This window comes from Terrapene carolina, unplaced genomic scaffold, assembly GCF_002925995.2.
Source record: "Terrapene carolina triunguis isolate 2854851 unplaced genomic scaffold, T_m_triunguis-2.0 Scaffold17, whole genome shotgun sequence".
Lineage (NCBI taxonomy): Eukaryota > Metazoa > Chordata > Testudines > Emydidae > Terrapene > Terrapene triunguis.
The window spans coordinates 41,613-56,738 of record NW_020664368.1 but is presented as its reverse complement, the minus strand read 5'-3'; positions in this window follow the sequence as shown (position 1 = coordinate 56,738).

Sequence of the window (15,126 nt, the reverse complement as noted above, 5' to 3'; positions counted from 1 at the left end):
TTAAAGGCATACTGTTAATTGGATGGCTCACTATGCCAATTTCTGACTATAAACCAAAGGAAAAGAAGAAAAATAGCACGAGATCATTTCTAATGATAGCCTTTGATTAAAAGATATCCAGGTTCTTGTTTTTATTGTGAGGGCTAGATATGAGAGTCCACTCTCCATCACTGCTTCAGGTATTTATGCAAGTAATTCTTGCTGGTGGAAGAATTCTCTTCTTACACTGGTGTAAGTGAGAAGCAGCACTATTGAATTCAATACGGTTACAATGCTGTTAAACCAATGTAGTGAGAAGAATCTGGCTTGAATGCCAGACACAGTGATGGAAGAATAAACCCCAGGAGATTCTTCCACTTGTACAATAGAAAATTAAAAAGTAATACAATAAAATAATTAGCCCTTCCACCTTCCATCTGCAGATGTCAAAGTATTATCTAAATGTTAATTTAGGAAGAGATTGTGAACTCCTGGCTCCCACTGGTGAGCTGTTACTGACACGAGTGGTCCCATTGACTTCATAGAGATTGCTAGTGGAGTAGCTACTCATCAATGTGGGGATGGGGATTACCATGTGGACCTAATCCTTAAATCACCACTGTGAAGCAAGCAAGATTATCCCCTTCTCACAGATGAGGAAATTGTAACAGTGATATTAAGTGAATTGCCCAAGGTCATATAGTAAAAGTTGGGATCAAAATCTGGGTCTTCTGCCTCCTGCCCCAAGCTCTATTCACCAGACCACACTTCATCCATGGTACATACAGTATACTGCATCTCTCCTAGACAAAAGAATATGTACCTCAGAGGTGGAAGTTGATCCTGAAAGCATTCACTGTATGTAATTTGAAATGTGTGTAAAGATCTCATATGGGGATAAAAGAGTTTCCTCCTCAGGGAAATTAATGCAATCTAGTGCACACCAAAGGTAAAACATTTGCTCCTCAGAAGTGTTCTGTGATACTCCGAGATTAGCCATCTTTGATGGGGGTTGTATAGCAGTGCTCACAACAGGTTCTGGCAACTCCCCTCCAGCAGTAACTCACATTAAAAAAATTTCGCATTCCAATGACTGCATGTGTGGTTTGTCAGCTATGAGCAGCCAATCTCCAGTTCTCATTAATCCCTCAGAAGCAGACATAATGGCTGCTCTCATTTTTATTAATATTAATGGCCCATTACAATGTTCAAGAGGAAACCTCTGACACTATGGGGATTAAAAAGAGCTGACATTCAGTCCTAGACAAGGCTACTGGGGAAAAGATCAAAAGAAAGGTGTGATGAGATCTAGGATTTTCTTAAGTGTGCACTAGGCTGCGAGGAGAGGAACAAATCCCCATGAAACAAGGGCAAATTCAGTGGGGGAAAGAGGCAGATAGAGATTTGGGTCGTGATGATTCATGCTGTTCTAGCTTTCTTCTCCAATAACTTAAGTTATAGAGCATCATCGGTGTGTACACAGTACTATGTAACTAATAAACTGTGCCGGACAGGTAACAGGATCCCTACCCCAGTTTACAATTCAAGGGTCTGCGCCAATACCCACTGAAATCAAAAGACCCCCCTCAGGCTTCAGTAGTTAGATCAAGCCCTAGTTTTAGGCTCAAGTATGTATATGATATATTATGATGCAACGGAAAGAGAGAGTAGTTTCCAATGCCAACTAATTGAACCTGGGATGACCCTTGTATTAACAACCTCCAGATCCTGGGCTGACTGGACTTGTCGAATATGGATGAGTGTGCACACGGGGGGGCTATACACTTACAAACATCAGTTCTGAATTAGCTTCACGAATTTCCATTCCACCTGCCCTCCCTAGCCCCCAAGCCAATAGTCTTAGTTAGGCTAAAATATATTAATTGTGGTTGATATGACTTATGCTCTCCTAAGAGGTTATGTACGTCAGCTGACTCCCCTCTGAAGATTTATCCACCATGCTGTGTAGATTTGAAAGGTAGTGGTTGTCTTGTAGCTCAGATTTATCCCCTATATACTCCCTGCAGTCTTTGAAAAGTATTGTTGAAATGCATAAGCAAAGTGTGCAAGCCGAGTTTTACACTGCAACTGCACAATGTCAGCCTGACATTTTGATCCTATTGTTCTGGGGTTCTGGCAACCTGTGGCCTTTTCAAATCCTTTATTTTGTGCAAATGTTTTTTTAAACTACAGTTGCAACCAGGTGCTTTTAAAGTCCTCATGCAGTTCAATTCAATGCCAGTCCTTTCTTAAAAAGGGTGACCAGGTCATATATTTCATGTTGGCATTTGCCAACAATTCATCTCAAGTGCAATCCTTTAGTCTGTTTTCTAAACACCAGGGCCCTTTCCCAGAAACTGTACATGCTGTTCTTTACTCATTACTACACCTTTTATGCAAGCAGTGGCAGCAGCTTTGAACACATGGCAACAGGACTTGAGATTTTCCAAGAAAAAGCTGACATCGGACTTCACTATGTTCACAGTATGCAAGTTTAGTTGTAGCTGTGTTAGTCCCAGGATACTAGAGAGAGAAGAAGTGGGCTGTAGCCCATGAAAGCTTATGCTCTAATAAATTTGTTAGTCTCTAAGGTGCCACAAGTACTCCTGTTCTTTTTGCGGATACAGACTAACACGGCTGCTACTCCGAAACCTAGAGAGAGAAGGTGGGTGAGGTAATATCTTTTATTGGACCATCTTCTGTTGGTTAAAGAAACAAGCTTTCGAGCCACACAGAGCTCTTCTTTGGTCTGGGAAGGGTACTCCCAGTGTCTAAGCAAATTGCAAGGTGAAAAGAAGAGGAGAAAGTCCAGGATATACACCTTAACATACTCAAACCCACCTTCACCAAATAAAGACACTCCACCAGAGAAATAGATCACATCATGGAACGGGTCACCCAAATACCCTGAGAGAACCTGCTTTAATACAGAAATAAAACCCCCTCTGACTGCACACCCTTAGCTGTCACCTACCACCCCATACTGGAACACATACGGGGCATCCAACAACTACAACCCATACCCAATGGGGACCCCATCCTGAAAAAAAAAATCTGTCCTGAACCCCAAGCCTTCAAACATCCCAACTCATGGGCAGCAGGTGGAGCCCCACTTTGGGGAGACTAGCCCCCAGCTCCACCCCTTCCGCGGCCAGAGCTCCCCTGCCTCCCCCTCCCATGGCCAGAGGAGTGCTGGGTCAGCCAGAGCCCTGAGCCTCCCCCACTCCCTCCCCAACCTGCTCAGAGGAGCCACCACAGATGCGCCTCCCCTCCGCAGACCCCAAGCCACCCTGTGGGAAAATTCAAAAGTTCTTGGCGTCTTCTCTTTTCCAGAAGAAGAATCTGAGCTTTTGATATGCTGTATGCAGGTTCCGGGGCAGCGGAGGCGGCAATACGTGTTATTCAGCTTTCTGGGTTCATCAGTAATCTCCCTGGAGATCAGGAAGCAACCCAGGAGCTGAATAGCAAATACCATCTCCTCAGTCGCCCCGGAACCTGCATGGGACATAATAAAAAGCAAAAATTCCACCCTCCAAACCCGCAACTGAGGTCCGGCGGCAGCAGCTGGGCTAGGGGAGGACCTATTATACCCACCACCCATGCCCCAACTTCTCCACACTCATCATCAGAGGCAAGCTCCCCACGGCCCAGGACACATGAATGCAAAGCAGCACCGACCCTGCCAGAACAATAGATGCAAAACCTGCAGCCATATCTCCACTGCTACAATGATCAACACTCCCCACAACACACCTTTCAAGATCCATGAGTCCTACACATGCCTATCACAACATGTGGTGTACCTCACCCAGTGCACTAAATGCCCCAACAATTATGTAGGTGAAACCAGACGATCACTATGCTCTTGAATGAACTCACACAGGAAAATGATAGAAGACAAAACAGCCTATCACCTGTGGGTGAACACTTCTCACAAAGCGATCACTCTGTATCTGACCCATCGGTCCTCATCCTCAAAGGAAACCTGCACACCACTTCCAAAAGATGAGCTGGGAGCTTAAATTCATTACTCTGTTAGACACTAAAACTCATGGACTGAACAGACACGCTGAATTTATGGCTTATTACAACAATCTGTAACCAACTATCCCCCCCTTTTGGTCTTATGATTGCAAAGGTGTTAATGGGCCACTCTACCTTGAATAATCCCTTACAACATGTGCTATGTTTGCTAAACAAACTGTTCCACCTTGTATTTGCTCTGACACTGGGAGAACCCTTCCCGGACGTGAAGAGGAGCTCTGTGTGGCTTGAAAGCTTGTCTCTCTCACCAACAGAAGTTGGTACAATAAATGACATTACTGCAATATGCTTTTTAATAAGGAATGAAACTAAAGTGAGGAGGTTGCCACTGTGAACATAAGGATGTGTGTGAGGTAATGATTCTAAATGCTGCAGGACTAGCCTTGCAAACTGTACTGTTTGGAATTAATAGAAGTGCTGTACTTTGGGGTTATTTTAATTAGGGTTACCTCTGGGATCACCGAGAAAGTAAATGTTTGACACAGACATGCCATTTACCTGTACATTTTAAATGTCATACAGCTACCCAAGGCTAGATACAGACAGAAGAGGAAAGTAAGCTGGCTCGCTCTGGGAGCAGAGTGCCAGTCACAAACAAGGCTCCCAGAAAGCCTATTGTGGTTTTTTCCCAGGCAACCCAATTCCTGGCATGACTACGGATGCCACTCCCTGCTCAGTGATCTCTGGACCTTGTATTACACCGTATGGCCATGTTTTCCTGTGAATTAGAACGAGTTGTGTCCGGGTCACATATACTACGTTGTATGACACTGATGAATTTTATATTGCCTGATCCAAATGCTCTAGATCAGGGGTTCTCAACCTTTTTCTTTCTGAGGCTCCCCCAACGTGCGATAAAAACTCCACAGCCCACCTGTGTCACAATAATGGCTTTTCTGCATATAAAAGCCAGGGCGGGCATTAGGGGGTAGCAAGCAGGGCATTGCCTAGGGCCCCATGCCACAGCTACATTGCTCAGGCTTCAGCTTCAGCCTCGGCTGGCAGGGTTCAGGGCCCGGGCTTCAACCCCATGTGGCAGGGCTTCAGCTTTCTGCCCTGGGCCCCAGTGAGTTTAATGCTGGCCCTACTTGGTGGCCCCCCTGAAACCTGCTCGCAGCCCCACCCCCAGGGGGCCCCAGACCACTGGTTGAGAACCACTGCTCTAGATCAGCAGTTCTCAAACTTCATTGCCCTGCAATCCCCTTCTGACAATAAAAATTGCTACAGGAACCCAGTGCCCTGTATTACTCTACAGCCCCACACAGGGGGCTATAGTCTGGGGCCAAAGCCCTCAGGCTTACGCTTCAGCCCTGGACAGTAGGACTCCGGCTTCAGCTTTCTGCCTGGGGCCCCAGCAAGTCCAACACTGGCCCTGGCGACCCCCATTAAAGGGAACTCACGACCCACTTTGGGGTCACGTCCCACAGTTTGAGACCTGCTACTCTAGATCAAAAGAGAGAAGAAAGGATAAGGAAAGGAAGGATTTTCTTGTGGACAATCCACAAGACTGGGAGTTGTGGGTTCTTAGTCCTGGCTCGGTTACTGACTTACGTGCCCTGGCACCAGTCACCCAGCTTTCTAATTTTCAGAAGTGCTGAACAGAGTCACCTCTAAATGAAGTCAATGGCAGCTGAGCATACTCAGAACTTCTGGAAATTGAGCACTAATCATGTAGTGACGTTCATATTTTAAAGCCAGAAATGACCATTGTGATCATCTTATCTGCCCTCCTACCCTCACAGCCCATAAGACTTCTCCCAATTAATTCCTGTTTGAACTAGAGCATCTTTTAGAAAAAACATCCAATCTTGATTTAAAAATTTCCAATGACTGAGAATAGACCACAACCCCTTGGTAAACTGTTCCAATGCTAATTATCCTCCCTGTTAAAAATTTGCACCTTATTTCCAGTCTGAATTTTTCTAGCTTCAACTTCCTACCACTGGCTCTTGCTATATCTTGGTCTGCTAAATTAAAGAGCCCATTATTAAAGTTCTGTTCCCTATTTAGGTACTGTGATTAAGTCTCCCCACGACCTTCTCTTTATCAAGCTAAACAGATAGACTCAAGGAGCTCAATCACTATAAGGCATGTTTTCCAGTCCTTTTATCACTGGCTTTTCTCTGAACCCTCTCCAATTTATCAGCACCCTTGAATTGTTCACACCAGTGCCAAATACAGAGGTAACATGAACTCTATACTCTTACTTGATAGTCTCCTGTTTATACATCCTAGGATCACATTAGTCCTTTAGGCCACAGCACTACACAGGGAGCTCATGTTCAGCTGATTATCCACTATGACCTCCAAGTCTTTCAGAGTCACAGCTTCCCAAGAGAGAATCCCCAATCCTGCACATATGGCCTATGTTCTTTATTCCAAGGTGCCACACTTTACTTTTAGTTGTATTAAAGGGCATATTGTTTGCTTGCACCCAGCTTACCAAGTGATCCAGGCTGCTCTGTATCAGGGACGTTATTATTCATTATTTACCACTTTTACCATGGTAGGTTTTTGTTTGCCATGTGTACATATAACTAGAAAGATTTACTACTGAAAACATCACACATTTTTCTCAATGCAATAACTGATTCTCTCTGTATTTAATCATTTGCTTAACCCTAATTTGTTTGTCTACCTAGGCTCATATGCCACATTCACCTTCATAGTATCGGCGTAAGGAATAAAAAGATATCATAGCAACAGTAGTTTTGTGAAGAGTTACCACCACAAACAGCTGCACTGAGGTGATCAGGAAGTCCCCATGTTCAATGTCCATTCAGTTAGCTCCTTCCTCATTTTTCCCCTACCTGCCCATGTGAATTTGCAGAAAGCAGCAGGTATTGGAATGGTGGACACTGGAAGCAGAGCATGAATGGCTGATGACTGATGGGGACTTTCCGAAAGAGCAAAGGGAGGTCCCCACCCTGAGTCATGCATGGGAGCAATTGACCCAACCAAGGAGGAAAGGGACACCAACCCACGGCCACCCCAAGAGCCCCGCTTTGAGGGGCACAATGAGCTCCTACACCAGATGACCAAGGACCCACAAACCCAACAAGTGATCCAACAACTGCTAGTGCCATGTAAGTTCCAGCAGGACTTGCTGCAGCTGGAACACTCAGTGCCCTGGTCCAGACACCTGGGGTAAGAGAAGACCCTACACTGGGTGGCCCTTAAGTTTTTCTGGACCAGCATCCATAAGGAAGTAAGTGACTTCTGTGCTTCCTGCCCGAAGTGTCAACGCGCCAGTCCCAAAGGAATACCCAAAGCATCCGTGATCCCCCTCCCAGTGGTAGGAGTGCCATTTGAGAGGAGAGGCATGGACTTAATCGGGCCCTTAGAAAAGAGTAGTTCTGGGTTCTGCTACATATTGGTGGTGGTAGACTATGCCACTCAATACCCTGAGGCTATCCCCTTGCATTCAACAATGGCAGCCGCCATAGCAAAGGAACCCTTAGAAATGCTTGCTCGAGTCAGGATACCAAAGAGATTCTGACAGACCAGGGAGCCAACTTTTCATCCCGACTAATAACGGAGCTATGCAAGCTACTAAACATCCAGGCCATGAAGACTTCAGTCTACCATCCCCAGACTGACGGCTTAGTCAAGAGATTTAACAGGACCTTGAAATCAATGCTCTGTAAATTCGTAGAGGATGATCCATGGCATTGGGATACTGTTACCTGCCTTGCTGTTTGCAATACAGGAGATAACCCCGTGGACGCTTGGGGTCTCCCTATTTGAACTGTTGTATGGAAGGCAACCCAGGGAGATCCTGGACCTCCTTCACGAGACCTGGGAGGAACGAGAGTCCTGCGTTACTGGGTCCATCCCATATATATTACAACTGCGAGAGCACCTTAAGAGGCTTGGAGGGTTTGCCCATGAGAATTTAATGAAAGCATAACAGACCCAGGAGCAGAGGTACAACCAGGGCACCCGTCTGCGGACCTTCGAACCCGGTGATCGTGTCTTGTTGCTACTCCCGTCATCTGAGTCCAAACCGTTAGCCAAATGGCAGGGAGCGTTTGAAGTAGTCCGAAGGGTGGGACCGGTAGATTACAAGGTCTGGTTGCCCAGATGGCGGCGAGACCCGGGTGTACCACATCAATTTCCTAAAGGCCTGGAAAGCCCAGGAGGGCATCCTAATTGCCCCTTACCTGAATTAGGGCCAGACGCCCTGATACAACGACAGCTGACATTGGGCACGAGCTCAATGTGGAACGATGACAACAACTACAAAGACTGACCCAGTCTATTGCCCCGCCCCAGGCGGACAAAGATGGTGTACTATCACATAGCCACCAGCCCAGGACAGAAGGTAGCCTTGAGCATGCAGGACCAGCTGTGCTGTTGATCTCCACACTGATCAAACAGGAAATGAAAATTCAAAAGTTCTCAGGGCTTTAACAGGTGGGCGGCTGTTTCCTGCGTACCTGGCTGATGTGCAGTGAAACTGAAAGTGCTCTCCAGAGCAGTCACAGCAGAGCACTGTGGGACACCTCCTGGAGGCCAATTCATTCGAATTACACAATGCAGCATCTACACTCTCCCAATGTCGACTCAAGCACTACGCCTATCACAATGGTTAAGTACAGAAGTCGACTTTACAAGCCCTTTAGGTCGGCGGAAGGGACTCTGTAGTGTAGACACATACATTAACAACTCGACCTAATGCAGCTTATGTCTACCTAACTTTGTAGTGTAGACCAGGCTTAAGTCTTGAGGAAAATGAACCCTTTATGTTCACTGGCCTTACCTAACAAGCAATCAATCCTTACCACTGCAGCAACATTCCCTAGTAATGCAAACGATCAATCTTCACTGGTCATAGAGCAGACAAAAAAATATTCAAACCAATTTGTTAATGAAAAATGCATGACATATATGCACATAGGTCTATTCTCTCTCACTTTCATAGACGCCTCCAGAGACACTTAACATTAAGGAAAATGCACCACCAGATTGTAATTTTATATTATACTGATTTATAAAGTAAAATTAAAGAAATCTATGCAATTAAAGAAAACTATGAAACATTTCAATTGACCCGAAACAAGTTTTTCAGAATTTTGTTTTGTAGAAAACAAGATTTTTTTATTCCAAATCAGAAAAAAACAAACAATTTCAAGCTGTCAGGCTACTACACACTATTCATCAGCCTGCAGCACTGATCAAAACTCAGAAATTGAGTCAGCCATATTTGCCTGTTAAGATAAATAGTAATATCACATTGATTCTAACATTTCTGATTAAGAAGTTTTACCTGGAACTACTGGATACCAAAATGTGGCTGCCTCTCCAAATGATGTGAAACAGTAAAGCTTCCCATCAGAGGGAGTGACTGTACAGTCCCTCTCCTGCTGCCCTCCCTCCAGCTCCTTGCTTTATTGCCGTTTGTACTATCTGCCATCCAACTTGCCTTATTGGGTGAGAAAATGGGCCATCTGATTCCCTTTCCCCACTCCCCCATTTGCCCAATCAATTTAAGTCTCCTCAGCTGGAAGAGGCTCACATCTTACCCCTTCCCCTCCGCCAAGATTGAAGAGAGGTTAGGCACAGATCTTTTGCTCCTTTTTCATCAGGAGGTGAGACCCTGCCACACATCTTCAAATGTTGGCAGATATGTAGGGTGTACTATCTTAAGCTCTCATGCCCTTTCCTCTTAACATGAGGAGTTGTTGGGGCACATAGTAAAGATAGTCAGCCACTCAGGAAGGAGTAGTGGATGAGGTTGGATTTTCCTCTCATTAGTGGGGCCTGGTTCATATGGTCATGTACCCACCCCATCCCCCCTAATACTTCTTGGAGAAACATGACCAAGTGTCTTCTTTCTTTTAATCCCTACTTTGATCAGGCAGCAGAGTAGAAATTTTCCAGAATAAAAGGTTTGGGGATGGCTGACACTCTGCTCTCCAAGTCCTACACGTACCTTTCTTTAGAATCATAGAATATCAGGGTTGGAAGGGACCTCAGGAGCTCATCTAGTCCAACCCCCTGCTCAAAGCAGTACCAATCCCCAACTAAATCACACAACAGCTTGCTATTTTGACTGATGGGACTTAAAATTCTCCACTCATTACTTTGAAATTAACTCCCACTACATACACAACTGATCTTTTATCTACTAAACTACACTCAAATGTCTTGCTATTACTCTTCTGAAAGAGGAATTTTTAATCATTCTCTAGCTCCAGGGAGCATAGCACCTGCTCTCCAAACCATGCTTAAGTGAAAGTCTATATAGTATCTCCCCACATAAAAGTAATAAGCCTATTTATAATCTGACATTTCGCAAACGCTTCTGCTCCAGCTTTTTTCACAGCTTCCTCAGCATCTCATTTCATCCCCCTTTTCATGAGCAGTTCCAGGGATTTCCATAACATGAGAAGTAGTTTTGCCAAAAATTTAATGATCCGTCTTAATCTGCATTTAAGTAATGCTCTTTGTACAAGTTCCTCTTATATAAAAGCACACTGGTCTGGCTGGTACTATTAAAAAAATTGATGTATCCTGTATGAAGACATATTTTTGTACTGTTTGGAGGAAGTCAACAGCAGGCTTCTATCACCATAGATACTCCAGAGTGGGAGGGTAAAATGTATTTCACACAATCCCACAATTGGTAGGGTAGATGCCAAATATTTTGGGTCATCTTCATAAAACATCTGACTATTTTACTTAAAATCTACAGTGCAGAAAATTCACCCCTTTTAAGTCATTGGCTTCCCAGTAGTACTACTTGCCAATAATAAATTAGCAGTATACTTAAATATGAGCTCTTTAGTCAGTGGTAGATGCTTTGTGGTACGTAACACAGCTGAGATGTTTTTATTTGATTAATATTTGTCTAAATTCCTAGGGTAGAATGCTTGCATAGCTCTTACAAAAGCCATTTGCTTTTAAGATGCATTTGGACAGATGCAAAACTCAGCACATTGTGCAGATTTCATGAGACGACAACCTATGCATTCTAGTATAATGCTTCTTTTACTTCCACATAAGGAGCTTCTAATATGGAATCATGGTTATATGTTTCATATTCCTCTGTACTACATTTATAGATGGGCCTACACAAACGCCATCTGAACTTTTTTGAAGTCAATCATTTTGATTCATCTTTACATTTAAAGTTACAACTTTTTCTTACCCTCTTCTTCATTGCAATATTGACCTCTCCTAGCCTCCCAGACAGACTCATGTAGGCTATGTAATCTAGCAAACTGCATATAAAACTACCAATTCCATGTTTAACATGGAGTAGAGAGGAAATATTTCTCTTGCAGCAAAATTTAAAATCTCTGCAAAATAAACTAAAGGATCACAACTCAATACACCAAACTGAAGTGTACAATGTAGTCCTAGTACCTTGTTAAATGAACCAAATACTAGGTTCTCCATGTACTTTACATGCCATTGCATGCCGCTGGTGTTATTTGAATAGAAATTAGTATGCAGCCAAAAAAATCTAAAGTTCACAATTTTTTACAAGAGTAAATTACAACATATGATTATAAATCTGCAAGCTTGACAATACTGAAGGGACTTAAAGAATTGTCTGACCTTCTCAGTGCACATCACTATTTAAAAAAAAAACCAAAAAACAAAAACACCCACCACTGACATGGCTCTCACCTCCGTTTTTCAAGTGGGTGGTCAAATATTTGTATGCAGCTCTCCTCTGATAGCTTTGTCACTTCCATGCCTCCACTGTAGTTTTCATGCAGATATTCCTGATTCAAGACTTCCACAGTATTTTAATGGTAAAGGACCTTTATACTCCACCTGAAGTCAATCTACTTGTGAATCAAGATTACCAACTAAAAATGTGTAATAAGTCACCTGGGTTTGCTAATATTTTAATGGTTACATAACTATCTTTTGACAAAGTGCTGACTTATATTACTCTCCTCACAGATTTTAACGATGTTTAAATATTTGTAATTGCCATGAATAACTGAGATTAAGTTCTGGCTATCAGACAACCAGATTCATGCAGTGTTATAGCCATGTTGGTCCCAGGATATTAAAGAGACAAGTGGGTGAGGTTATACCTTTTATTGAATCAACTTCTGTTAGTCAGAGAGAGAAGCTTTCAAGATGATGAGCTGTGTGTAAGCTCAAAAGCTTCTCTCTCTCTCTCTCTCTCTCTCTCTCAACAGAAGCTGGTCCAATAAAAATAATAAAAAAAAAATCATACTTCACCCATCTTGAGACTAATAAGATCCATGAGTTGTATTCCAAAGAATTTGCATGGTTTCCCAATTTTAGTATATCACATTTAACTACATCAAAGTATTTCTGCCCTCTACTTTCACCTCTTCATTTTAAAGTGAAGTTTTACTCTAAAAAACTTACTATAAAAAAGTGACATATTAAACACATGGAACAGTTTTATCAGGTATTTAGTTGTATCTGATTTTAGTGGCAGACATTTTTATTGCTTTTTAGTTCTGTTAGCTCTACAAGCTAATAGTGGGCTGGATTCTATCCGTTCTTGTGCATCAACAGAAATGTAATAAAGTCAAACCTGTGTAAATCCTTTGACGGCAGTGCGGCTGCACAGGTATTACCAAGGATCTAATTTGCCCTTAAAAACCTTTGTTATTGCAATTTTGAGAGAAAGCACACAAACTAAACCTGAGTGTGCAAGGCTGACCAGAAACACACATAAATTGAAGACATTTGATATGGAAGTCTATTGATACAATCACAGACCTCCCTAATGTATTTTTAATCACTTTTCAAGTTATAAGCACACTAATTCAAGTTTAAAGTAGGGCTGTCGATTAATCGCAGTTAACACACGCGATTAGCTCAAAAAATTAATTGTGATTAATCGCAGCTTTAATTGCACTGTTAAACAATAGAATACAAATTGAAATTAAATATTTTGGCTGTTTCTCTACATTTTCAAATATATTGATTTCAAGTACAACACAGAATACAAAGTGTACAGTGCTTACTTTTTATTTTTTATTACAAATATTTGCACTGTAAAAATGAGAAAAGAAATAGTATTTCAATTCACCTCATACAAGTACTGTAATGCATTCTCTACCATAAAAGTGCAACTTACAAATGTAGATATTTTTTGTTACATAACTGCACTCGAACAAAAAAATGTAAAACTTTAGAGCCTACAAGTCCACTCAGTCCTACTTCTTGTTCAGCCAATTGCTAAAACAAATAAGTTTGTTTACATTTATGAGTATAATACTGCCTGCTTCTTATTTACAATGTCACCTGAAAATGAGAACAGGCGTTCGCATGGCACTGTTGTAGCCAGCACTGCAAAGGATTTATGTGCCACATATGCTAAACATTTGTATGTCCCTTCATGCTTCGGCCACCATTCCAGAGGACACACTTCCATGCTGATGACCTCGTTAAAAAATGTGTTAATTAAATTTGTGACTGAACTCTTTTGGGGGAGAATTGTATGTCTCCTGCTCTGTTTTACCTGCATTCTGCCATATATTTAATGTTATAGCAGTCTTGGATGATGACCTAGCACATGTTGTTGGTTTTAAACATACTTTCACTGCAGATCTGACAAAACGCAAAGAAGGTACCAATGTGAGATTTCCAAAGATAGCTACAGCACTCAAGCCAAGGTTTAAGAATCTGAAGTGCCTTCCAAAATCTGAGAGGGACAAAGTGTGGAGCATGCTTTCAGAAGTCTTAAAAGAGCAACACTCTGCTGCGGAAACTACAGAACCCGAACCCCCAAAAAAGAAAATCAACCGTCTGCTGGTGGCATCTGACTCAGATGATGAAAATGAACATGCATCAGACCATATGCTTTGGATCGTTATAGAGCAGAATCCACCATCAGCATGGATACATGTCCTCTGGAATGGGGATTGAAGCACAAAGGGACATAGGAATCTTCAGCGCATCTGGCATGTAAATATCTTGTGACGCCAGCTACAACAGTGCCATGCGAATGCCTGTTCTGACTTTCAGGTGACATTGTAAACAAGACGCGAGCAGTATTATCTCCTGCAAATGAACACACTTGTTTGTCTGAGTGATTGGCTGAACAAGAAGTAGGACTGAGTAGACTTGTACGCGCTACAATTTTACATTGTTTTGTTTTTGAATGCAGTTATTTTTGTACATAATTCTACATTTGTAAGTTCAACTTTCATGATAAAGAGATCTCACTACAGTACTTGTAATGGGGGAATTGAAAAATACTATTTAGTTTTTTACAGTGCAAATATTTGTAATCAAAAATAGATATAAAGTGAGCACTGTATACTTTGTATCCTGTGTTGTAATTGAAATCAATATATTTGAAAATGTAGAAAACATCCAAAAATATTTAAATAAATGGTATTCTATTATTGTTTAACAGCACGATTAATCACAATTAATTTTTTTAAACTAGGGTTGTCAAGTGATTAAAGTCAAATCTTTCACTCATTTTAATTCACAAACCCATTAAAAACAACCTATTTTAGCCACTTTTTCCAGTTGATTTCACTGCAGAATTTTTAAGCCTCAGCTGTTTAACATGTCAAATCCCAGCCCTCCCCCCAAACATACAATTTTCTGTGAACTTTTCTACACCTCATTTACTCCCTTCCTCTTCTCACCTCTCCCCCGACAGTTTCTTAGCTCTGAAGTTATGGAAGTTCCCTTTGTGAAATCCACTGCCAGCACCTCCAAGCACACACATGTATCAGGAGCAAGGTTAATGATGTAACGTCCAACCCACAGAACACAAATTTAAATGATTTTTAAGGGCATTTTTTCAGTGTTTAAATGCACCATAAAGGGGAGTATAGATAGATCACTGCATTTTAAATAACAGTAGGACAAGTGAATTTGTGCAGCACCTAGCACAAAGGGGACACAATCCCAATGGGGGCTTCTGGACTCTATTGTAATAAAAACTAATAAAAAGCTTCCACACAGACAGTGAACCCAACACCCCTGTCAATATACTAAAGAACCAGCAAGTGATACTAACTTAACTTGTCATTATCCCAGATATGACAAGTTAAAACAAAAACAAAATAGTGAAAAGTAAATTAGATTTTTTTTAAATGTCAATTTAGTGTGTGTTAGCACCAGAGGCAAGAGAATTAT